General features: G+C 43.4%; 2 long non-coding RNA genes across 3 annotated transcripts; both read left to right on the forward strand.

Annotated features, from left to right (window-relative positions):
- The first annotated feature begins 10,763 nt into the window (after nucleotides 1-10,763).
- LOC309333883 lies at nucleotides 10,764-13,862 on the forward strand. The gene is made up of 3 exons (XR_014152753.1): nucleotides 10,764-11,210; nucleotides 11,913-12,089; nucleotides 12,506-13,862. It is a non-coding gene; the product is annotated as an uncharacterized lncRNA (long non-coding RNA).
- Nucleotides 13,863-19,556: 5,694 nt separating this feature from the next.
- LOC309333874 lies at nucleotides 19,557-23,272 on the forward strand. Of its 2 annotated transcripts, none has more exons than XR_014152740.1 (4): nucleotides 19,557-21,151; nucleotides 21,401-21,735; nucleotides 21,814-21,871; nucleotides 22,940-23,272. It is a non-coding gene; the product is annotated as an uncharacterized lncRNA (long non-coding RNA). The 2 variants fall into 2 exon arrangements; XR_014152741.1 differs by lacking the exon at nucleotides 22,940-23,272 and adding an exon at nucleotides 21,964-22,336.
- Nucleotides 23,273-25,330: the final 2,058 nt, after the last annotated feature.

Consider the following 25,330-nt stretch of genomic DNA (forward strand, 5'->3'; position numbering starts at 1 on the left):
AGAGAGCAAGACGGTGTAAGGTCCACGCCACTTAGGTGCAAGTGGATCGCGTTTCCACTCTTTCACCCATACGCTATCGCCAGCCTGGAACTGATGAATCGGCTCGGCAATGCTGCACGGCGTGCGCTCGAGGGCCCACCTGTTAAGAGAAACAAAAACACGGGAGAGAGATTGCACTTGTTCCTGTGTCACATGGTCTCCTATTTGTTTAAGGTCAGCTGGAATATCCTGAACAAAGGAGGGCGGTCTCCCATACAGGAGCTCAAAAGGTGACAACTTAAGTCTTTTTGTGGGTGCACACCGAACACGAAACAGTGTTATGGGTAACACATCTACCCATCCCAATCCCGTTTCCTGGGTTAATTTTGCCAATTGGGTTTTCAGAGTCCGATTCATTCTTTCAGTTTTCCCTGAACTCTGAGGCCTATATGCTGTATGCAGTCTCCATTTTACTTGTAGGACTCGACATACATCTTGTACTACTTGATCAATGAACGCTGGCCCATTATCACTTCCAATGCATCTAGGTAATCCAAACCTTGGGATCAATTCAGTGAGGAGTCTTTTAGTTACCTCTCGTGCCTTTTCAGTTCGGGTGGGAAAAGCTTCAACCCATCCGGTAAAAGTATCTACAAACACAAGGAGATACTTGAATCCCTTAGAAGGGACCAGCTCTGTGAAGTCCACAATTAGGCTTTCCATGGGGACGTATCCCACATGCTGAATTCCAGGAGGTTGTACCGGTCCCTGCCTGGGATTGTTTTTAGCACAAAGAACACATTTCTGTGAAATGCAAGTTGCTAATTGTGATAGATTAATAATATACAACTTCCGACTGAGACTCTCTCTAGTTGCAGTACCGCCAAGGTGAGTAGATTCATGATAATTTCTTACAATTGTACCTGCTAGATGATGAGGTACATAAATCCTATTGTCCGGCAGGATCATCCAACCGTCCTTCACAACTGCTCTTTCCTGTTCAGCCCACTTCCTCTCTTCTGGGGTATAGTGAGGTTTAACATCTTCTGGAACTACCTCTGGTATGAGGGCTGCTATAAATCCTCCCACAGGCTTTTGGGCTGCCTCTCGGGCTGCTTTGTCAGCAGCATGATTTCCTCTGGTTATTGGATCCCTTCCTCGTCCATGACCTTTGCAGTGCATTACAGCAATCTGTTCTGGAGCCCATACTGCTTCTAACAGGATTTCTACTTCAGGTCCATATTTCAAAGCCTTCCCGTGGGCTCCGATTAGACCTCTTTCTTTCCATAGAGCTCCATGTGCATGCAGGGTTAAGAAGGCATATTTTGAATCAGTATAGATGTTTGCCTTACATCCGGCTGCCAATTGCAGAGCTCTAGTTAAACCTATAAGTTCAGCCTTTTGTGCTGAGGTGCCAGCAGGCAAAGCTTCAGCTTCCACAACTTCCTCATTGGTGACCACAGCATATCCTGCTCGTCTGGCACCTTCATGCAGGTAACTGCTACCATCCGTATAATATACAACATCTGGATTTTTTAATGGCTCATCTTTCAGATCAGGTCTACTGGAATAAACTTCATCCATTACTTGGAGACAATCATGTGATTCCTCATCATCTACCTCTGGTAGGGGCAGCAAAGTCGCTGGATTGAGCATATTCACTACTCGTAGATGAATCCTGGGATTTTCACACAATAGGCCTTGGTATCTAGCCATCCTTGGGTTCGTTAGCCAATAACTACCCTTATATTCCATGAGTGTCAGAACAGCATGAGGTACATTCACATACATCGTCTGGCCAAAGGTAAATTTATCAGCTTCTTTGACAAGGCTCGCAGTGGCCGCTACTGCCCTTAGGCATGGAGGCCATCCTTTTGCTACTGAGTCCAATTGTTTAGACAAATAAGCTACTGGACGGTTCCAACTTCCTAATCTCTGGGTCAGGACTGCCGCTGCAATCCCATTCTGTTCATGTACATACAGCTGAAAGGGTTTTTCCGAATTAGGCAATCCAAGGGCTGGTGCCTCCATAAGTCGCTGTTTGATAACTAAAAAGGCTTGTTTCTGCTCAGGTCCCCATACGAATGGGTCCTTTTCTGCACCTCGAGTGCTTTCATGTAAGGGCTTGGCCAGACTACTGAAATCAGGTATCCATAGTCTACAAAACCCTGCTGTTCCCAGGAATCCCCTAAGTTGTTTTCTTGTGGTAGGTTCCTTGATAAGGCAAATAGCTTCTTTCCTCTCTGGTCTCAATGCTCGTTGTTGGTGTGAGATGTCAAAGCCCAAATATTTGACCTTTTCTAAACATAACTGTGCCTTTTTCTGGGAAACTCGGTAGCCAGCTTCCCAGAGCAAGTGGAGCAGTTCCTCTGTCCCTTCTTTACAGGTATCAAAATCCTTTGCAGCTAGTATAAGATCATCCACATATTGCAGAACCACCTTTTCTCCCGGTATTGAGGGGTAACTTGTTAGATCCCTCGCCAAGGCAGTGCCAAATAAAGTTGGGGAATTTTTGAATCCTTGGGGCAATCTTGTCCAGGTTAGCTGGCCTTTTGTTCCTGTCAAAGGGTCTTCCCACTGGAAGGCAAATATAGGTTGGCTCTGTGGTGCCAGCCGGCAACAGAAGAATGCATCTTTCAAGTCCAATACAGTAAAAAATGTTGCTTCTGGTGGGATCAAACTCAGCAAGGTATATGGGTTTGGTACATTTGGGTGCAAGGTCTCGATAGCCTGGTTTACGAGCCTCAAGTCCTGCACTGGCCTGTATTCATCTGTCCCAGGTTTTCGAACAGGCAAAAGGGGTGTGTTCCATTCTGATTGGCAAGGCTTAAGCAGACCATATTTTAATAGGCGGTCCAAATGTTTCTGGATGCCCTCCGCTGCTCGCCGGGGTAAGGGATATTGCTTTACAGATACAGGGGTAGCCATAGGTTTTAGGGTTACTACAATTGGAGCTATATTCTTAGCCATTCCTGGTGGGCTATTTTCGGCCCATACTCCTGGTGGCACCTGTAGAGTTCGGAGGAGCTTGTTTAATTCTGTATCCAATGTGGGTTGGACTTGCAAGGCTGACATTAGGCGCCATGATTGTTCCTTAGGTACTGAGAGGGTAATTATTCCTGCTGCTTTTGATGGCAGTTTCATTTCTGGACCTCGAGGAGTGAAAGTGATTTGGGCCTGCAATTTGGACAGCATATCTCTACCTAAGAGAGGTATTGGACACTCAGGTATATACAAAAACTGATGGGTTAAACGATGTCCCCCAATCTGGCATTCCAAAGGTTGGAGGAAAGACCTCTTAGCTGACTGTCCAGTGGCACTTTTAATGACTACACTTTTGGATGCCTTTTTCTGCAATAGTTCTGGGAGTACTGAGTATTCAGCCCCAGTATCAATCATAAAATCTATTAAATGGCTTCCTAATTGAATCGTGACCGTGGGCTCCTGGAAGCCTAACTTTATGGAGTCCGGTCGTTCCTAGTCTTGGGTAAAATCCTCTTCTGCCAGTCCAATGAAATTGTCTCTACTCCGTCCCTGTCCTGGTCTCTGATATCTTCCATCTCGGATCATTCCCCGTCCCCGTCCCTGGTTTCTTGGGCCGGAGCCGGAGCCTGGGCCTGGGCCTGGGCGTACTTCTTCCAACCTCAGGGGTTCAGGACACTCCCGCTTCCAATGACCCTCCTTCTTGCAATTTGCACATTGATTCCTTCCCAGTGGTGGATTCCTTCCTCGCCCTCGCCCTCCATTTAAGGGGCGGTGGTCTTGCTTCACTGCTGTGGCTAGCATTACCATCTTTTCCTTCTGCCACTTCTTCTTCTCTTGCTTCTCAGCCTCATCCCTATTCCGATAAACTCGGCGTGCAATGGCCATAATTTGGCTCATCAGCATCCCTTCCCATCCTTCTGATTTCTGAATTTTCTTACGAATGTCAGAAGCGCACTGGGCCACAAATGTAGCAGTAATCATTCTACTGTTTTCAGGGGCTTCAGGGTCAAAAGGAGTCCATATACGATAGGCTTCTTGCAGCCTCTCTAAAAAGTCTCCCGGACTCTCATTTGGTTTTTGTTCTACTTCTGAGACTTTAGACATATTAGTGGGCTTCTGGCATGCCCTGCGGATACCTTGCACAAGTGTCTGGCGGTAGGTGGTGAGTCTGGCCAGGTGAATTGCATTGTTTGGATCCCAATTAGGATCTTCCAAGGGAAAGTTATCTTGGAGATGACGGTCAATATTATAAATATTTCCCGCTCTGGCCTGCTCACGCAAATATATCTGTGCCTTTTCAATTATGTCTCTCCTTTCCTCAGTGGTGAACAGAGTATTTAGGAGCTGGCGACAATCTGTCCAAGTAGGGCTATGAGTATTTACTATTGAAGTCACCAAGTCCATCATAGCCTGAGGTTTTTCTGCAAAAGATGGGGTGTGTGTTTTCCAATTCATCAGATCTGTAGTTGTGAATGGAATATATTGCAGGGTCGAAGTTCGAGGTGGCCGTGGTCCGGGTTGCCCATTAACCAGCGCAGGCTCCTCAAGTGCATCAAATACTCTTCTAAGAGGGGCTACTACGTGATCTTTCTCTTCACTTTGCTCTAGGGGCCTCAAATCATAGGGGATGGTATCTGTCGCAAGGCGTTCTTTTAGCAGCTTTATACGCCTGGCTGTATTGCTTGCTGACCGAGCAAGGTCTCCCTGTAACTTCTGTAACATTTCTCTGGGACTTGGATGTACAGGGGTTTGGGGTGGGCAATCAGTTGTTCCACTAAAGGAGACTGTAGATGGAGGTCTATTAGGAGTCACAGGTGGAATAACCACTTCTGCTTGGGCTTTATTATAGGACTCCAATGCCTCCTGAAGATATTTATCATAATCTATCAAGGAATCAAGCTCTGTGACTCCACTCCCATTATTCATTCCAGTTTCTTGCCTTGGGGTTACAACTGGTGGAGTGTTTGGATTAAGCTCCCTTCGATGTGGAGCATAGGGTGGAGGTGGAAGCACCTCTTCCTCTGGCCCCTCAAAAATGGGTTTGAGTTTATTTGGCAAGATTCCTTTCCTAGCTTCGGCTTTTACAGCCAATAATTTGCATCGTTTGACTTTGCATTCCCTTATCCATGGAGGATTTTTATTTAATGTGCTCAGCCAGGAATCTATATATGGAAATTGTTCTGGGCACCCTCCAGTTTCTTTGGCGATATCAGTCCAAAGTTTGCTTACTAAATTTATATCAAAGGTTCCCTGGGATGGCCATCCAGTAATTTGTTTTGGCCATTCTAGTTCACATAACGTTCTCAAGCGCTCTGGCGTCATTTTGACTCCATATGCCCCTGAGAAGGCTTTCTTAAAATTATTTAACATACACTCAAGAGGTGTATTTTCCCCCTTTGAACCCCCAACTCCCATTGTATGGCCCTGTGAAGTATCCACTCAGTCACTCACAGACGCGCTTTGTGGGTTTCCTTGCCTAGTGAAGTCGCCTTACTAGGAACCGAAGTACTGCCCACTCCACACTCGGGTCAGCTACAGATTGCTCTGTACTTTCTCACACATACAATGCGCTGGATACTTCACCACACTCTACCTCCCAATCCTTCCCTTTCCCTACACCAGATCACCATCTGATGTACCCAACCACCTAGCGTACTCAGTTTCCCCTTACTGAGACGCAGAAGTTTGATCAAGACTTCTCTTCCTCCCAATTAATTGGAGGGCCAAAAATCCCTTTGTGCACTTACCCTTGGTTGGTTCCCTGTTTCCCCCGGTCCGTCGCCGCCAGTGAGCAGGGTATCAGACAGACGAGTCTTCTGCGTTCCCCCTGGAAAAAATTACCAGTGCGCGCTTTGGGTAAGCAGTTGTCCTCTCTCTTGTACCCTGCCCAGTAGGGCGAAGGGGCTGCGTTCCAGCAGACCACTTATCCGAGTCACAGGGCACCATAAAATGTAGCACCCTGCTTGTGGTTAACGCTTAGCTGGAATGAAATATTCAACGCAGCAATAGAGAAATTAAAATAGTAATTTATTTGTCAGACAAATAAATAAGAGGCACAGTGGTACATGGTTACCAAGCTCTGGCCTGGCCTCCTGCCATTCTGGCCAGCACTTATATTCCCTTAATCCAGCCCCCTTTGCTCCTCCTGTGGCTGCCTCTGTCCAATCAGCCTGGTTGAAATTCCTATTGGCTGTTTGCTAGAACCAATCACAAAAGATACACCCACAAAAGATACACCCACTTCCTTGCCCTTATATGGGAGACAAAGAGCTATATATAAATGACAAATAAGTAATAATATATCTTACATGGAATCTTAATTACCAGCTCACCTCTTGCCCTTCTTGCCCTATTGCCTTCTAAAACAAATGGTTTAATCTTACATTTTATGTTCAACAGATGTCAAGGATCTTGAGTTTCACATCAACATTGAAAGATTTCCTTCATTTAATGTTTCTAAACAAAATGCCTGACAACTATATATCAAGACTGCCCGGATGGCGTCTTCTGTCTGGCAAGGGGGGGGCTGGTGGCTGACTTAATTTCAGGATAAATACAACTCTTACAACCATATGAAATAAGAATCTAGCATTCCTTAAATCCTTTGCATAATTACATTTAAGCCAATATATTTAAGCTAATATATTTCATACATTTATCATAGGTAGCCTCTTAAAAGAATAAAGCTTTTCAAAGTAAAAAGGAAAGAACTCAATAAAACACAGCTTTTAAAAGAAGCCTCTTCAAAAATGTTCTCTTTTTCTGTCAGCTAAATGTTTTTCCCTTTTGCTCCTGGCCTTTGAACCTTAGAAAGAAGATCTGGCTCATTTTACTGGGAGGCACATTAGTATTATCTTTCCCCATTCCTAATGGTGTTTTCTCAGCCTTGGGGCAGCATATGTAATTCTCCCTTTTTATGACTTTGAGAATTGTTTTTCTACTATAAATCAATGGGGCCCTTCTTGTCTTAGGAGGAAAAACATCTTGCCAAGGTTCTTTTAGGCAGCTGGTCTTTTGCCTGGCATGAAACATTTGAAAATCCTTTTTTTTTTTAAGCTCATTTTTAAATACAACCCTTGATTGAAATATATAGAAGCTTTGATAAAAATGCAGGCTTATGGTTAGGTGCCTCATAGGTAGAGGCCTCCACGCCTCGCAGCTGGGCAATGTTCCTATAGTTGGAGCGCTACAACTCAAACTTTTGACCAGGGCTGCTGTGAACATTTTTTGATCTTGATTCAGGAGATAAAAAGGCAAAAGGAATTGAAACCGTTACTTTATTTTATCTGCGTTTGGGAATTAATCCAATACAAAAATGTTTCCCTGTACCTGGCACATCATCACCTCTTCATATTGTGTTAAATAATATTTCCAATTTCAGAATTGAAAAGTCCTTGATTTTGATTTTGGTTTTAAAAAATAAAAGCAAGAAAGACGATTTTCTACCTGTGATCCCTTGGGAGATGTTTGTTTATGGTGCCACTTTCAATTACAACTGGGTAGAAATTATAGGAGGAACAAGAACATCTTATTATAGGGAAAAGGAAGAGCATAGACATTCCCCCCCAAGAAAAACTGGCTATGGGAGGCTCAGGAGAATCTCCAGAAAAGCACACAGTGGAGGAGAATTTCTCGTCTCCCACTCAGTGAAGAATTCGAACTCAGGCTGCAGAGTCTACCAAAATCTTTAATGCTCAGATCAGTGTGATACATGGGCAAAATGCCATTCAAAGGCACAGCAGGTGCTACACATAGCAAAGCAAGCAAAGACATTGATCCAGGAACGACATATACCCCAACTTAAGAGCTAACTCTTCTTAAGCCCCCTCCCCAATAAAATATTTGAAGGGGCTGGGACCCCCCACAAAAAAGTTGATGGGTGTTGCCATTCAAATGGGGGGTGTGCCATGTCATGTGACTGATTATGGAGGGTGGTGCTTACTGCCCTCCCCCCAATATTTTATTCAAGTTGGTACCCCAGCAACCCTGTTATTAGGGACTGGGGTGTGCACTAATACACATTTGTATCCACTGTATTAATGGGCTGAGGGACTTTTTTAGGTGTCCTTATGACCAACAGGTGGTGGAAGGAGCGGGCCAGATTCTAGTGAGTGAGACTGTCCCTGGCTATAGTACTGGTTTAGCCCTCTCACTGGTCAGAGGTGAAGGAGCTAATGAGCAGAGGGATTAGGAGGGTGAAATATACTCGGAGTCAAGTAGTGATTTCACACTCTTTATTGCAGCTTGAAAAACAGCAAATGAATTTCCCCTCAAACCTCAGGCTTATTTACATTATTTACAGAATGAGTCCCATCTGATTGGTTGATTATGTTTCTCTCCTGGAGCCTGATTGGGCTGCTACTGCAGGCCAATCAGTTGTTGCATCCTAGGACCCTACCAGCCTAATAGGCTGATTAACTTCTTCCTGAGATCTGATTGGGCTGCTCCTGCAGGCCAATCCGGTTGTTGCATTCTAGGATCCTACCTGCCTATTGTTCTAGGATCCAAGCTTAGTACATAACAGAGAGGGAGGCTGGGGGAATAGGTTTAAAATGGAAACTAAAACCAGCTTAGGTTAGATTTCTTTTCAAAACTATAACTAGTATTTTTTTTTTTAAGTAAACAAAGGAATTGTAAGGCGCAGAAAAATTATTATTTACAACTTTAAAAAGAGATACAAGGGAAAACTAAGAAATGAAAGAATGTGGATGAGAAAAGGAGCACAGGAAACTGAAAGTTTTTGCAGATGATCTAGTATTAACATTACAGGAGCCAGAATCTAGTACTAAAAGAGTATTGGAACTGATTCAAGATTTTGGTCAAGTGGCAGGATTTAAACTGAATAAATCAAAAACTAAGGTTTTAGAGAAAAATCTAACACTGTTAGAGGAGAGGTTTCAGATGGAGACAGGTTTAACATTGGTCAAAAAAGTGAAATACCTGGGGGGTAAATATGACTGCTAAGAATTTAAATCTATTTAAAGATAATTATGAGAAATGCTGGTGAGAGGTGAAAAAGGATCTTGAAATACGGTCAAATTTGAAGCTTTCCTTGCTTGGCCGAATTGCTGTCATAAAAATGAATGTATTGCCAAGAATGTTGTTTCTGTTTCAATCATTGCAAATTTTGGACAAAATGGATTGTTTCAAGAAGTGGCAGAAAGACATTTCTAGATTTGTCTGGCAGGGCAAGAAGCCCAGAATAAAATTTAAGATACTAACGGATGCAAAGCATAGAGGTGGATTTGCCCTGCCAGACCTTAAACTTTATTATGAATCAGCAGCATTTTGCTGGTTGAAAGAATGGCTGCTTCTTGAGAACACAGACATTTTGGATTTAGAAGCTTTTGATAATGCTTTTGGGTGGCATGCATATCTGTGGTATGACAAGGTCAAAGTGCATAAGGCTTTTAAAAATCATATTGTCAGAAGAGCATTGTATAATGTCTGGATAAGATATAAGGACTTACTTGAAAACAAAACCCCAAGGTGGCTATCACCTATGGAAGCGAAGGCTCTGAAGAAACTCAATATGGAGGCCAATTGGCCAAAATATTGGGAGATTTTGGAACAGGAGGGTGATAAATTGAAATTGCAGAGCTTTGAGAAGCTTAAAGATAAAGTGTGAGACTGGCTCCACTATTTTCAAATAAGGGAGGCTTACAACTTGGATAAAAAAATTGGTTTCCAGGTGGAAAAATCAAAATTGGAAACAGAGCTTTTAGAACCCAAAACTAAGATATTATCAAGAATGTATAACTTGCTGTTGAAATGGAATACTCAGGATGAAATGGTAAAATCTGCCATGATTAAATGGGCTCAAGATGTTGGACATAACATTATGTTTGCTGACTGGGAACAGTTGTGGACCACTGGTATGAAATTTACGGCATGTAATGCCCTAAGAGAGAATATTATGAAAATGATATACAGGTGGTACATGACACCAGTCAAGCTTGCAAAAATCTACCATTTGCCTGATAATAAATGCTGGAAATGTAAAGAGACTGAAGGTACATTCTTTCACCTCTGGTGGACGTGCCCAAGGATTAAGGCTTTTTGGGAGATGATCTATAATGAAATGAAAAAGGTATTTAAATATACCTTTCTGAAGAAACCAGAGGCCTTTCTCCTGGGCATGGTCGGCCAATTGGTGCCAAAGAAGGACAGAATTTTCTTTATGTATGCAACAACAGCAGCAAGAATACTCATCGCGAAGTATTGGAAGACACAAGATTTACCCACTCTGGAAGAATGGCAGATGAAAGTAATGGACTATATGGAATTGGCGGAAATGACTGGCAGAATCCGAGACCAGGGAGAAGAGTTGGTGGAAGAAGAGGACTGGAAGAAATTCAAAGATTATTTACAGAAACACTATAAAATTTTTGAATGTTAATGATGCTAGAATGAAATGAAGTGGTTTTAGCAATAAGGTAAAATAGGAGTATGTAAAATTGGATTGATATTAGATGAAAATTTGAAGTTATATTAGGTGAAGACAAAGAATTAAGAGTAAATTAAGAGTAAATAAAGAGGGTATGGATTTGCTGAACTAACTATTTAACTGGAATTCAAAAAAGGGAGGCGTGAGGAAGTCATGAAAATAAGAAAATGAATGATAAGATATCAGAATGAGGGATTTTTATTTTTTCATTTTATCTTTTTATGTTAAATTTTGTTTTTTTTATTTCTCTTGTGTTTTTTTGTTTACCGTGTACTGTTTTGTAACCTTTTTTCTTCTTGTTAAAAACTTAATAAATATGATATTAAAAAAGAAAAGAAAAGGAGCACAGGAAATAACGGTAGGTGGATATGAAGTCTGCTTCAAGCAGATTGAAGAATAAATACAGAAAATAGAAGGCTGGGATTTCTGTTGCCGAAGTTGTTGTTTGTTTGTTTTCTATACCTCCCTATACTCGAAGGTCTCAGGGCTGTTCACATAAAATATCAAATACACAAAATCAGAACAATAACAACCCAATAACCCCACCCCCAAAAAAGAGCCAGCATTTTAAAAAGGGTATACGATGTAGATCAGGTCAGGCAAAGGCCTTGTTTAAAAGGGACATTTTTGCCTGGTGCCTAAAGTATATAGTGAAGGCGCCAGGCAAACCTCACTGGGGAGAGCATTCCACAGGTGGGGAGCCACTGCAGAGAAGGCCTCTTCTTGTGTTGCCACCCTCTGGACCTCACATGGGTGAGGCACACAAAGAAGGGCCTCAGAAGATGATCTCAGGGTCTGGGTAGGTTCATATGGGAGGAGGCTTTCCTTGAAGTATTGTGGTCCTGAGCTGTTTAAGGCTTTATAGGTCAACACAAGCACTTTGAATTGGTCCCAGAAACTAACTGGTCGCCAGTGCAGTTGGACCAGGATTGGTGTAATATGCTCAAACCGTCTTGCTGCAGTGAGTAACCTGGCCACTGTATTCTGCACCAGCTGAAGTTTCTGAACCTTCTTTAAAGGCAGCCCTATGCATAATGTATTGCAGTAATCTAACCTTGAGGTTACCAGAGCATAGACAACAGTAGTTAGGCTATCCCTGTCCAGATAGAGGTGTAGCTGGGCCACCAGCCGAAGCTGATGGAAGGCACTCTGGGCCACTGAGGTGATCTAAGCCTCAAGCAACAGCAAAGGATCCGGGAGTACCCCCAAGCTACAAACCTACTCCTTCAGGGGCGGTGTAACCCCATCCAGAGCAGGGTTAAACATCATGGGGGATAGAATTGAGCCCTGCGGAACCCCTGTTGGAGGTTCCACGGGGCTGAAAAGTAACACCCTCCGGGAGCAACCATCCAAGTAGGACTGGAACCACCGCAAATTGGTGCCACTTACTCCTAGTTCAGAGAGTTGCTCCAGAAGGATACTGTGGTCAATGGCATCGAAAGCCGCTGAGAGGTTGAGAAGAATTAACAGGGACATGTTTCCCTTGTCTCTCTCTTGACAGGTCATCACACAGGGTGACCAAGACAGTCTCTGTGCCAAAACCAGGCCTAAACCCTGATTGAAATGGATCCAGAAAATCAGCTTCTTCCAAGAACACCTGGATCTGGTCTGTGACCACTCGCTCCAGAACTTCGCTCCAGAAGTTAGAAAAACCAAAATTGGGAAGATTTTAACATAGGTAAGACTTAGAAGTGAGAAGGGGAGGGGGATCCAGGGGGAAAGAAGGCTGTGCATGTGATAAAGAGCAAAGCAGAGGGGGAGAAGACAACATAGTTCCTTTTAATTTCATGTTATCTCAGGTTGCCTTGTTGACAAAAATGCTTTGCAGCCATTTTGTGATACCTTCTTGGGGACTATAGATAAGCTCCTTTGCTGATGGGCAGAACTTCATTTTATTTATAATGTGGCTTCCAAGGAATAGAATAACAAACCCTCTTGAACAGCTGGCTTAAAAGTGGTGGCATTTGGCATATGAAGCTAGGAAGAGGCATTATTATTATTATTATTATTATTATTATTATTGTTGTTGTTGTTGTTATTGCTATTGCTTTTGTTATTATTAATACCCCACCCTTTTCCCTGATGGGAATCAAGGCAACTGACAAGCATTCCAGGAGCCATTTCAGACTGGTGAAGTTAGAACAGAATGAAGGCACGAAAACTATTGAACAAGAAAAGTTTGGCAGCCACTAGGATCAAGAATTGGTTCTGGGGGAAGCAAAAAAAGGAGGAAATAACTGAGAAAGCCAAAAGAAGCAGCAGCAAAAAGCAACCAACTAAGGGTGAGAGTATTATACCTAATTGTAGTTACTGGGCAACTGCAGAAGAGGCTCACCAAAATATTGTTGAGTTTTTATTCCTTCAGATGTGTATAAATCCAGAAGGATCCAAACATGGTTTGGATCCTCACAAGCACTTCTGCTCCCAAGGTAATACATTTAGAATAGCCATTTTAAAATCTGATGCATCAAACTGCTTCCTTTGTCTTGTAACAGTTGCCTTGCGGATTTCAGTGTGAAAAAAACAAATAAGGCATTTTGAGGATGAACCTACTGATAGCAATGGTAGAGGCGGCTTGGTAGAGGCATTGGAGTGAGTATCTAGATTCTAGAGGTTTTCACCATCTTCGGCCATTTAAAAGCAAAACTTCAGACATGCAAAAGTCCAGCAAACGTTTAAGCACATACAAATTCATAATTACTGGAATGAGCCTTGACCATATTTTCCTGTACATAAAGGGCAGAAAACTTTGTCTGCTAATGGTAAGGCTGAAATATTTGAAACTCTCTGGCCACTTTCACTCATACATAAGAGGGTGGCAGAACGTTCCACTAATGACCAGAGGGGTGTGGTGGGGCTCACAAGATAAGGCTGAAATGACTGCGAAAATAGTTGAAAGGTTATGAATCCTGACTGGCCATTTTCACTCGTAAATAAGAGGGTGGCTGAACGTTCCACTAATGACCAGATGGGGCACGCAAAATCATAACAACTCACATTTGTGAAACATTTTGGAATAGAGATCTGTACCCCTATATCCTGTAGATAAAGGAGGCATGTAGCTCCCAATTTTCTTTGCCTGGGGTTCAAATAGGGCTGTTTAATGTGGGAAACACGATCCATTAACGCTGAGACTTTATTAGAAATTTGATTTGACCAAAATGGTATTACTAGCTATTTGGTGAAAACTTGCATGATAGGGTTGATAGCTGCTGGGTTTCCTGTATTTCAGAGAGTTGGACTAGGTGACCCCAGGGTCTCTTCCAACCCTGCGGATCTGTGGCTGTATGGAAGGAAATGTGTCTGCGAGGATTGGAGCGGGTATTTAGGGGTTTCCACCATTTTGTCAGCCATTTGTAAGCAAAACTTCAAACATGCTAAAGTCCAGCAAACGTTTAAGCACATACAAATTCATAATTAATAAGAATGAGCATTGACCATATTTTCCTGTACATAAAGGGCAGAAAACTTTGTCTGCTAATGGTAAGGCTGAAATGATTGGGCATCGCTTCTTGGCCTTTTGGCTAAGATCAAGTGAAATGATTGGGGAAAAATTTGAGATCTGTACCCCTATATCCTGTAGATAAAGGAGGCATGTAGCTCCCAATTTTCTTTGCCTGGGGTGCAAATATTTGAAACTCTCTGGCCATTTTCACTCATACATAAGGGGGTGGCTGAACATTCCACTAATGACCAGAGGGGTGTTGTGGGGCTCACAAGATAAGGCTGAATTGACTGAGAAGTTATTGAAAGCTTAGGAATCCTGACTGGCCATTTTCACTCGTAGATAAGAGGGTGGCTGATTGTTCCACTAATGACCAGATGGGGCACGCAAAATCATAACAACCGACATTTGTGAAACATTTTGGAATAGAGATCTGTACCCAATTATCCTGTAGATAAAGGAGGCATGTAGCTCCCAATTTTCTTTGCCTGGGGTGCAAATATTTGAAACTCTTTGGCCATTTCACTCATACATAAGAGGGTGGCTGAACGTTCCACTAATGACCAGATGGGTGTGGGGGGGGGCTCACAAGATAAGGCTGAATTGACTGAGAAGTTATTGAAAGCTTAGGAATCCTGACTGGCCATTTTCACTTGTAAATAAGAGGGTGGCTGAACGTTCCACTAATGACCAGATGGGGCACGCAAAATCATAACAACCCACATTTGTGAAACATTTTGGAATAGAGATCTGTACCCCTATATCCTGTAGATAAAGGAGGCATGTAGCTCCCAATTTTCTTTGCCTGGGGTGCAAATAGGGCTGTTTAATGCGGGAAACACGATCCATTAACGCTGAGACTTTATTAGAAATTGAATTTGATCAAAATTGTGTTACTGGCTTTTTGGTGAAAACTTGCATGATAGGGTAGATAGCTACTGGGTTTCTTGTATTTCAGAGAGTTGGACTAGGTGACCCCAGGGTCTCTTCCAACCCTGCGAATCTGTGGCTATATGGAAGGAAATGTGTCTGCGAGGATTGGAGTGGGTATTTAGGGGTTTCCACCATTTTGTCAGCCATTTGTAAGCAAAACTACAAACATGCAAAAGTACAGCAAACGTTTAAGCACATACAAATTCATAATTAGTAGGAATGAGCCTTCACCATACTTTCCTGTACATAAAGGGCAGAAAACTTTGTCTGCTAATGGTAAGGCTAAAATATTTGAAACTCTCTGGCCATTTTCACTCATACATAAGAGGGTGGCTGAACGTTCCACTAATGACCAGAGGGGTGGGGGTGGGGCTCACAAGATAAGGCTGAATTGACTGCGAAAGTAGTTGAAAGCTTATGAATCCTGACCGGCCATTTTCACTCGTAAATAAGAGGGTGGCTGATTGTTCCACTAATGACCAGATGGGGCACGCAAAATCATAACAACCCACATTTGTGAAACATTTTGGAATAGAGATCTGTACCCCTATATCCTGTAAATAAAGGAGGCATGTAGTCCCAATTTTCTTTGCCTGGGGTGCAAATAGGGCTGTTTAATGCGGGAAACACGATCCATTAACGCTGAGACTTTATTAGAAATTGAATTTGACCAAAATTGTGTTACTGGCTTTTTGGTGAAAACTTGCATGATAGGGTAGATAGCTGCTGGGTTTCCTGTATTTCAGAGAGTTGGACTAGGTGACCCCAGGGTCTCTTCCAACTCTGCGGATCTGTGGCTGTATGGAAGGAAATGTGTCTGCAAGGATTGGAGTGGGTATTTAGGGGTTTCCACCATTTTGTCAGCCATTTGTAAGCAAAACTACAAACATGCTAAAGTCCAGCAAACGTTTAAGCACATACAAATTCATAATTAATAAGAATGAGCCTTGACGATATTTTCCTGTACATAAAGGGCAGAACACTTTGTCTGCTAATGGTAAGGCTGAAATATTTGAAACTCTCTGGCCATTTTCACTCATCCATAAGAGGGTGGCTGAACGTTCCACTAATGACCAGAGTGGGTGTAGTGGGGCACACAAGATTAGGATGAAATGACTGCGAAAATAGTTGAAAGCTTAGGAATCCTGACTGGCCATTTTCACTCGTAAATAAGAGGGTGGCTGAACGTTCCACTAATGACCAGATGGGGCACGCAAAATCATAACAACCCATATTTGTGAAACATTTTGAAATAGAGATCTGTACCCCTTTATCCTGTAGATAAAGGAGGCATGTAGCTCCCAATTTTCTTTGCCTGGGGTGCAAATATTTGAAACTCTCTGGCCATTTTCACTCATACATAAGAGGGTGGCTGAACGTTCCACTAATGACCAGAGGGGTGTGGGGGGGCTCACAAGATAAGGCTGAATTGACTGAGAAGATATTGAAAGCTTAGGAATCCTGACTGGCCATTTTCACTCGTAAATAAGAGGGTGGCTGAACGTTCCACTAATGACCAGATGGGGCACGCAAAATCATAACAACCCACATTTGTGAAACATTTTGGAACAGAGATCTGTACCCCTATATCCTGTAGATAAAGGAGGCATGTAGCTCCCAATTTTCTTTGCCTGGGGTGCAAATGGGTCTGTTTAATGCGGGAAACAAGCTCCATTAACGCTGAGACTTTATTAGAAATTGAATTTGACCAAAATTGTGTTACTGGCTTTTTGGTGAAAACTTGCATGATAGGGTTGATAGCTGCTGGGTTTCCTCTTTTTTCAGAGAGTTGGACTAGGTGACCCCAGGGTCTCTTCCAACCCTGCGAATCTGTGGCTGTATGGAAGGAAATGTGTCTGCAAGGATTGGAGTGGATATTTAGGGGTTTCCACCATTTTGTCAGCCATTTGTAAGCAAAATTTCAAACATGCTAAAGTCCAGCAAACGTTTAAGCACCTACAAATTCATAATTAGTAGGAATGAGCCTTGACCATATTTTCCTGTACATAAAGGGCAGAAAACTTTGTCTGCTAATGGTAAGGCTGAAATATTTGAAACTCTCTGGCCATTTTCACTCATACATAAGAGGGTGGCAGAACGTTCCACTAATGACCAGAGGGGTGTGGTGGGGCTCACAAGATAAGGCTGAATTCACTGCGAAAATAGTTGAAAGCTTATGAATCCTGACTGGCCATTTTCACTCGTAAATAAGAGGGTGGCTGAACGTTCCACTAATGACCAGATGGGGAACGCAAAATCATAACAACCCACATTTGTGAAACATTTTGGAATAGAGATCTGTACCCCTATATCCTGTAGATAAAGGAGGCATGTAGCTCCCGATTTTCTTTGCCTGGGGTGCAAATAGGGCTGTTTAATGCGGGAAACAAGCTCCATTAACGCTGAGACTTTATTAGAAATTTTATTTGACCAAAATGGTATTACTAGCTATTTGATGAAAACTTGCATGATAGGGTAGATAGCTGCTGGGTTTCCTGTATTTCAGAGAGTTGGACTAGGTGATCCCAGGGTCTCTTCCAACCCTGTGGAACTGTGGCTGTATGGAAGGAAATGTGTCTGCGAGGATTGCAGTGGGTGTTTAGGGGTTTCCACCATTTTGTCAGCCATTTGTAAGCAAATTTTCAAACATGCTGAAGTCCAGCAAACGTTTAAGCACCTACAAATTCATAATTAGTAGCAATGAGCCTTGACCATATTTTCCTGTACATAAAGGGCAGAAAACTTTGTCTGCTAATGGTAAGGCTGAAATGATTGAGGAAATATTTGAAACTCTCTGGCCATTTTCACTCATCCATAAGAGGGTGGCTGAACGTTCCACTAATGACCAGAGGGGGTGTAGTGGGGCACACAAGATTAGGATGAAATGACTGCGAAAATAGTTGAAAGCTTAGGAATCCTGACTGGCCATTTTCTCTCGTAAATAAGAGGGTGGCTGAACGTTCCACTGATGACCAGATGGGGCACACAAAATAATAACAACCCACCTTTGTGAAACATTTTGAAATAGAGATCTGTACCCCTATATCCTGTAGATAAAGGAGGCATGTAGCTCCCAATTTTCTTTGCCTGGGGTGCAAATCTTTGAAACTCTCTGGCCATTTTCACTCATACATAAGAGGGTGGCTGAACGTTCCACTAATGACCAGAGGGGTGTGGGGGGGCTCACAAGATAAGGCTGAATTGACTGAGAAGTTATTATAAGCTTAGGAATCCTGACTGGCCATTTTCACTCGTAAATAAGAGGGTGGCTGAACGTTCCACTAATGACCAGATGGGGCATGCAAAATCATAACAACCCACATTTGTGAAACATTTTGGAATAGAGATCTGTACCCCTATATCCTGTAGATAAAGGAGGCATGTAGCTCCCAATTTTCCTTGCCTGGGGTTCAAATAGGGCTGTTTAATGCGGGAAACACGATCCATTAACGCTGAGACTTTATTAGAAATTGAATTTGACCAAAATTGTGTTACTGGCTTTTTGGTGAAAACTTGCATGATAGGGTAGAGCTGCTGGGTTTCCTGTATTTCAGAGAGTTGGACTAGGTGACCCCAGGGTCTCTTCAAACCCTGCGGATCTGTGGCTGTATGGAAGGAAATGTGTCTGCAAGGATTGGAGTGGGTATTTAGGGGTTTCCACCATTTTGTCAGCCATTTGTAAGCAAAATTTCAATCATGCTAAACTCCAGCAAACGTTTAAGCACCTACAAATTCATAATTAGTAGGAATGAGCCTTGACCATATTTTCCTGTACATAAAGGGCAGAAAACTTTGTCTGCTAATGGTAAGGCTGAAATGATTGAGGAAATATTTGAAACTCTCTGGCCATTTTCACTCATCCATAAGAGGGTGGCTGAACGTTCCACTAATGACCAGAGGGGGTGTAGTGGGGCACACAAGATTAGGATGAAATGACTGCGAAAATAGTTGAAAGCTTAGGAATCCTGACTGGCCATTTTCTCTCGTAAATAAGAGGGTGGCTGAACGTTCCACTGATGACCAGATGGGGCACACAAAATAATAACAACCCACCTTTGTGAAACATTTTGAAATAGAGATCTGTACCCCTATATCCTGTAGATAAAGGAGGCATGTAGCTCCCAATTTTCTTTGCCTGGGGTGCAAATCTTTGAAACTCTCTGGCCATTTTCACTCATACATAAGAGGGTGGCTGAACGTTCCACTAATGACCAGAGGGGTGTGGGGGGGCTCACAAGATAAGGCTGAATTGACTGAGAAGTTATTATAAGCTTAGGAATCCTGACTGGCCATTTTCACTCGTAAATAAGAGGGTGGCTGAACGTTCCACTAATGACCAGATGGGGCATGCAAAATCATAACAACCCACATTTGTGAAACATTTTGGAATAGAGATCTGTACCCCTATATCCTGTAGATAAAGGAGGCATGTAGCTCCCGATTTTCTTTGCCTGGGGTGCAAATATGGCTGTTTAATGCGGGAAACAAGCTCCATTAACGCTGAGACTTTATTAGAAATTTTATTTGACCAAAATGGTATTACTAGCTATTTGGTGAAAACTTGCATGATAGGGTAGATAGCTGCTGGGTTTCCTGTATTTCAGAGAGTTGGACTAGGTGACCCCAGGGTCTCTTCCAACCCTGTGGAACTGTGGCTGTATGGAAGGAAATGTGTCTGCGAGGATTGGAGCGGGTGTTTAGGGGTTTCCACCATTTTGTCAGCCATTTGTAAGCAAATTTTCAAACATGCTGAAGTCCAGCAAACGTTTAAGCACCTACAAATTCATAATTAGTAGGAATGAGCCTTGACCATATTTTCCTGTACATAAAGGGCAGAAAACTTTGTCTGCTAATGGTAAGGCTGAAATATTTGAAACTCTCTGGCCATTTTCACTCATACATAAGAGGGTGGCTGAACGTTCCACTAATGACCAGAGGGGTGTGGGGGGGCTCACAAGATAAGGCTGAATTGACTGAGAAGTTATTATAAGCTTAGGAATCCTGACTGGCCATTTTCACTCGTAAATAAGAGGGTGGCTGAACGTTCCACTAATGACCAGATGGGGCACGCAAAATCATAACAACCCACATTTGTGAAACATTTTGGAATAGAGATCTGTACCCCTATATCCTGTAGATAAAGGAGGCATGTAGCTCCCAATTTTCTTTGCCTGGGGTGCAAATAGGGCTGTTTAATGCGGGAAACACGATCCATCAATGCTGAGACTTTATTAGAAATTTAATTTGTCCAAAATTGTGTTACTGGCTTTTTGGTGAAAACTTGCATGATAGGGTTGATAGTTGTCCGGTTTCTGACAAATACTAAAACTTTGATTCTTGCCAGTAGTTCTGTTCCTAAGGTAATATATTAAAAAACCTGGTGTAGCAAACTTCTTCCTTTGTCTGTAATGTCTCACTTAGTTACCTTTAGCTGCAATACTTTTGTATTATCAGAGGCGGCGATAATAACTAACAAGTAATCTCTAAGTGGGACGCGGGTGGCTCTGTGGGTAAACCACAGAGCCTAGGACTTGCCGATCAGAAGGTCAGCGGTTCGAATCCCTGCAACTGTGCGAGCTCTCGTTGCTCGGTCCCGGCTCCTGCCAACCTAGCAGTTCGAAAGCACGTCAAAGTGCAAGTAGATAAATAGGTACCGCTCTGGCGGGAAGGTAAACAGCGTTTCCGTGCGCTGCTCTGGTTCGCCAGACGCGGCTTAGTCATGCTGGCCACATGACCCGGAAGCTGTACGCCGGCTCCCTCGGCCAATAAAGCGAGATGAGCACCGCAACCCCAGAGTCGGTCACGACTGGACCTAATGGTCAAGGGTCCCTTTACCTTTACCTTTAATCTCTAACTGCTCTATTGTAATTATACCAGCAATACAGTTGTGTTTCTTCTGGCTGAAGGTCAACTAGGTGGGTATCTCGTGCTTGGCCGAGGAGAAAATATGTGCTGTGTCATGCCTGCAACTCTTTGTACAAAGATTCTTTCAGCTCGCAGTGAGGGGGACCATTCAAGCACCCTGAGCCCGTTAGAGAAAAGGTAGGCTCCAAATGGAATAATACATCAAATATGCAAACTAAATATCCCAAAGAGCTTGTATTGAGCAATGTTGGTTATTCAATCACTTTTTCAGATGAGCTGCGAACTCGAAAGCCTAATGCAGTCACTCTCTGTGCTTCTACCTGGAGGGACTTCTCTTGTCGGGACACCGCTGCAAGGGAGGCCCTTTCCTGTGCCATCACCACACAATAAGGTACATCTTTTGGTGGGACAGCCAACCTTGCTTTGTTCCAGCTCTTTTTTTTACAGACCTCACAGAGCTACCTGTGCCTGAAGCAGATTGCCTGCTCAACTGACAAGTACAGTGGTACCTCGGGTTACATATGCTTCAGGTTACAGACACTTCAGGTTACAGACTCCGCTAACCCAGAAATAGTACCTTGGGTTAAGAACTTTGCTTCAGGATGAGAACAGAAATCGTGCAGTGGCGGTGCGGTGGCAGCAGGAGGCCCCATTAACTAAAGTTGTGCTTCAGGTTAAGAACAGTTTCAGGTTAAGAACGGACCCCCAGAACGAATTAAGTACTTAACCCGAGGTACCACTGTGAGGCACTGTCAGAGCTCTTGATACATCAAGTGAACATCTGCAGCATAGGATTGAGAAATACCTGTGTCTTGACTGCACTGCTTTAGTTAACCTGTTGTTTTTTTCTCCTCTGTCTGGAGGGGAGGGCTGCTGAAGACCCTAGTCTCTTCCAGGTGCACCTCAGTGACACAAGAAATAGAATTTTGCAAGCAAGTGAAGTTCACACAACAATTTAGTGATCTTTTTCAGTACAATCCTTTTGTGCTGGCCTCTCCATTTCCATTCGCTTGATCTCTTCACAGTTCTGTCCCAGAGCCCACAACACTCAGGGGAAGCCAACTCCTCCGGCAGAAGTCAGGTTGGTAAGAACAGCTGTGTTCCATTTCTCTGGAATTGGTCTGGCGACAAGCTAATGAGTCCAGATTGCTTTTCACAGACCAGCAGAAGGAACTTCCAGGCCCATGAATTCACACTTCAGAGGGACAAACAAAAAGGTGACTTTCAAGACTGAACCAGCCTCTCTCTGTGTTCTGCCCTGAAAATTAATGGCAGTCAAAATGGCACTCTGCGACTTAAACACAACTAGGTGAATATCCCTTGCTTGGCTGGCAAGAATACTGCTAGCCCAAAAATGGAAACAAGAAGAATTACCGTTGATGAAAGAATGGAGAATGAAGTTAATGGAATACGCAGAACTTGATAAATTAAGAGGAAAGATCTGAGACCTACGAGACCACAGGTTCACTGAAGACTGGAGTAAATTTGTAGACTATTTGAAAAGTATTTGCGACGAACATTTAACGTTTGTAGGTTTGCAAGAGGCTCTGTGAAAATAATATTAGAAATATTGTAAAAAAGGGAATAAGAGGGAGGAGGCTTTTAATAAAAGGCAATAATAGATTAAGAAATGTGGAAGAAGGATTAAAACGGAGGATTTGCAGAGGAGCTGAGGGCACTCCAAAAAATGTATTTGTGAAAAATTGTGTTATGTGTTTATATTCTTGTATTGTAAAATGAATAAATAATAATAAAAATAAAAAAGAATATCCCTTGCTTGGCAAGGGATAAAACCTCGATTGTGTACTGTCTGCAACTTCATAACTCTTAAGGGTTTTCTTTTTCCTGAGAGAACATTCAGTATTCAGAGTGTTCGCTCAGGTTTTGCTTTTCACCTTGTTGCATTGCCAAAAAAAAAAAGAAAAAGCAAAAAAAGCAAAAGGCACTGGTGGTTGGCACTCCTGGTTTCCAGGACGGGGTTCAAGTCCCTGCGGTGCCCTTGCTTACTTCCAATGCAACCTCTCTATCTCTCTATCTCTTCTCTCTATCTCTTTATCTATCTCTCCCCCCAAAAAAACTAAATCAAGCAAGGTGCTCCCCTGATATATCACTGGTGTGTGTCTAAGACAAGGTGGATTACATGGATGCTTCTCATCCTAGCACTCCCAGCCACAGGGAACAAAATATTTATCATATATATATATATATATATAAAGACTGTCTCTTAATTTGCATTGTTTGTTTAGGAAGTAACCTAAATATACAAACAAATGGATCCTATTTAGATTATGCAGAATGTGGAAAAGGCCGGGATGGAAGAGAAATGGCATCACGTTCACTCATCAGCAGAAGAAGAACAGCAAATATAAGATGCTCAGGTGTCCTATTTTACAGAAGACAGTGGTCAGTTTTCAGGGCTATCAGAGGATGTGGACAGGTGACCATTCTCTGTATGAAGGTGTCCTCTATTTGAATGGCTGTGCATTCCAGGTCTGGTTGATACAGAAGGAAGAGCAGGGGCACTGAAGTTGCCCATCAACAGATATCACCTTGGCAGCAGACTAAGCACAAACGCACAGGCCACAGTCTTCCCCACTACAGTGAGATGTACAGTGGTACCTCGGGTTACAGATGCTTCAGGTTACAGACGCTTCAGGTTACAGACTCCGCTAACCCAGAAATAGTACCTCGGGTTAAGAACTTTGCTTCAGGATGAGAACAGAAATTGTGCTCTGGCGGCACGGCAGCAGGAGGAGGCCCCATTAGCTAAAGTGATGCTTCAGGTTAAGAACAGTTTCAGGTTAAGAATGGACCTCTGGAATGAAGTATGTAACCAGAGGTACCACTGTATAATATTCCCATGTAGAATTATAGGGTGAACTAACACTTCAGTCATACTCAAGGTAATATAATATATCCAGCTAAGTCAGGGGTCAGCAAACTTTTTCAGCAGGGGGCTGGTCCACTGTCCCTCAGACCTTGTGGGGGGGCCAGACTATATTTTGAAAAAAACAAACAAAAAAATGAATTCCTATGCCCAACAAATAACCCAGAGATGCATTTTAAATAAATGGACACATTCTACTCATGTAAAAACACGCTCATTCCTGGACCGTCCGCGGGCCGGACTGAGAAGTCGATTGGGCCGGATCTAGTCCCTGGGCCTTAGTTTGCCTACCCACGAGATAAGTCATACATGGGGATATTACTCAAGGTAATATATATCCAGCTAAGTCTTTCAGGGAGGTTTTTTCTGGTTGCATGCTAGTACTTGGCTCAGGCTGGATAGCTTTACTGTTGGCTCTTGTTGCTTCAATGGGTGGTTGATGCACAAAAGCAGTGATTGGTCTTTACCACCATAGCATTTTTGAGTCTCTATCTCTTGCACTTGCTAGCACCACTTTCAAATCTTTTACTCTTGCTCAGGTTAGAATCTAAAAAAAAATAAAAAAAATCAACTGGATAAACTTGGTGGGCTTCTATCACTCTTCAGTAGCTGCCACCACTCACTGACTTCCCTATGCCTTTCTTGAGACCCTTCTGGCTGACTCCTGGGGTTTGGAGATGAAAACCCCTTTGGGTTTCTCCTGGAGGGTTGGCACCTGCACATTTTTGGGCTTTCCCCCTCCCAGGAACCTTCTTAAGGCACTGGTAGTGGACAGAACGGGGGAAACTCCGTGGTCAGAGCACCAGGCTAGGCTTTTAAACAAAGAATAAATATTTTATTGACTATTTACAAGTAACAGGATTTTAAACACAAAAAGGCACTTTAAACCAAACACAGAAAGGAAAACACCACCTGGCACAAATAAAATAAGACAAAAAGCACAGTTCCTCTGTCCCTGAACTGATCCCTATACTTATTTTCCCTTGGGATGAGGTCCAGTTACCAACCTACAGCCTGGCCTCCTGCCTTCTACAGGTAGTTCTGGATCCCTCTGAGGATCCCCCCTTCCCACTGCTGCCTTCCCTGATCCCCAAGGCCTCTCTCTGCCTCTCTCTGCCTCTCTGCCTCCCCAAGGCCTCTCTCATGCTGCAGGCACCGAAAGGGCTCTGTGCAGTGTGAAAGATAGACTTCCTTGCCTGGGAGGGGTGAGGCCAGTGCCAGTCGCATGTGCTTGCCTTGCTCTGTTCAAGCCAAGGAGGAGGGAAGGAATGGAAGGGACTTGGCAGAGCTTGCTTGCCTGGTCTATCTGCCCCAGCCGGCCCCTCACTCCGACTCTCCCACTGACCACTACAGACCTGACCCTTGAGCTGGGGAAGGCTGTGCAGCTGGCTGTTGACTCTGGGCCTGCTGGCTCTGGAGTCCTGGAGTTTGTACTCTGAATAGTGGCACCAGGGACCTAAAGGGGCAGGACTTGTCAGTTCAACCCCTGCACAGTCTCATCAGGGCTGGCCTGAAGGCAATTGGAGCAATGGGGCTAAACTGGGCCCTGCAGGCCGCTCCTAAGGGCCCCCCTGCACCAGGGCAATCTAGATGGATTTTATTTATATCTCTAAGATTCTGCAGACTTGGGCTGTGAACTGGGGCCCCACAATTATTTTTTTAAGTTGGGCCCCAGAGTTCAAATTGGGCCCCACTGGCTGGCTCTGAGTCTTATAGTTGCTGGGCCTGAGTTGCCCTGCCCTTGCGTGAAGTCTTGGGTTTGCAATTTTGGGAGAGGGGAGGCTGCCTG

This window comes from Podarcis erhardii, assembly GCF_964252035.2.
Source record: "Podarcis erhardii genome assembly, chromosome: Z".
NCBI lineage: Eukaryota > Metazoa > Chordata > Lepidosauria > Squamata > Lacertidae > Podarcis > Podarcis erhardii.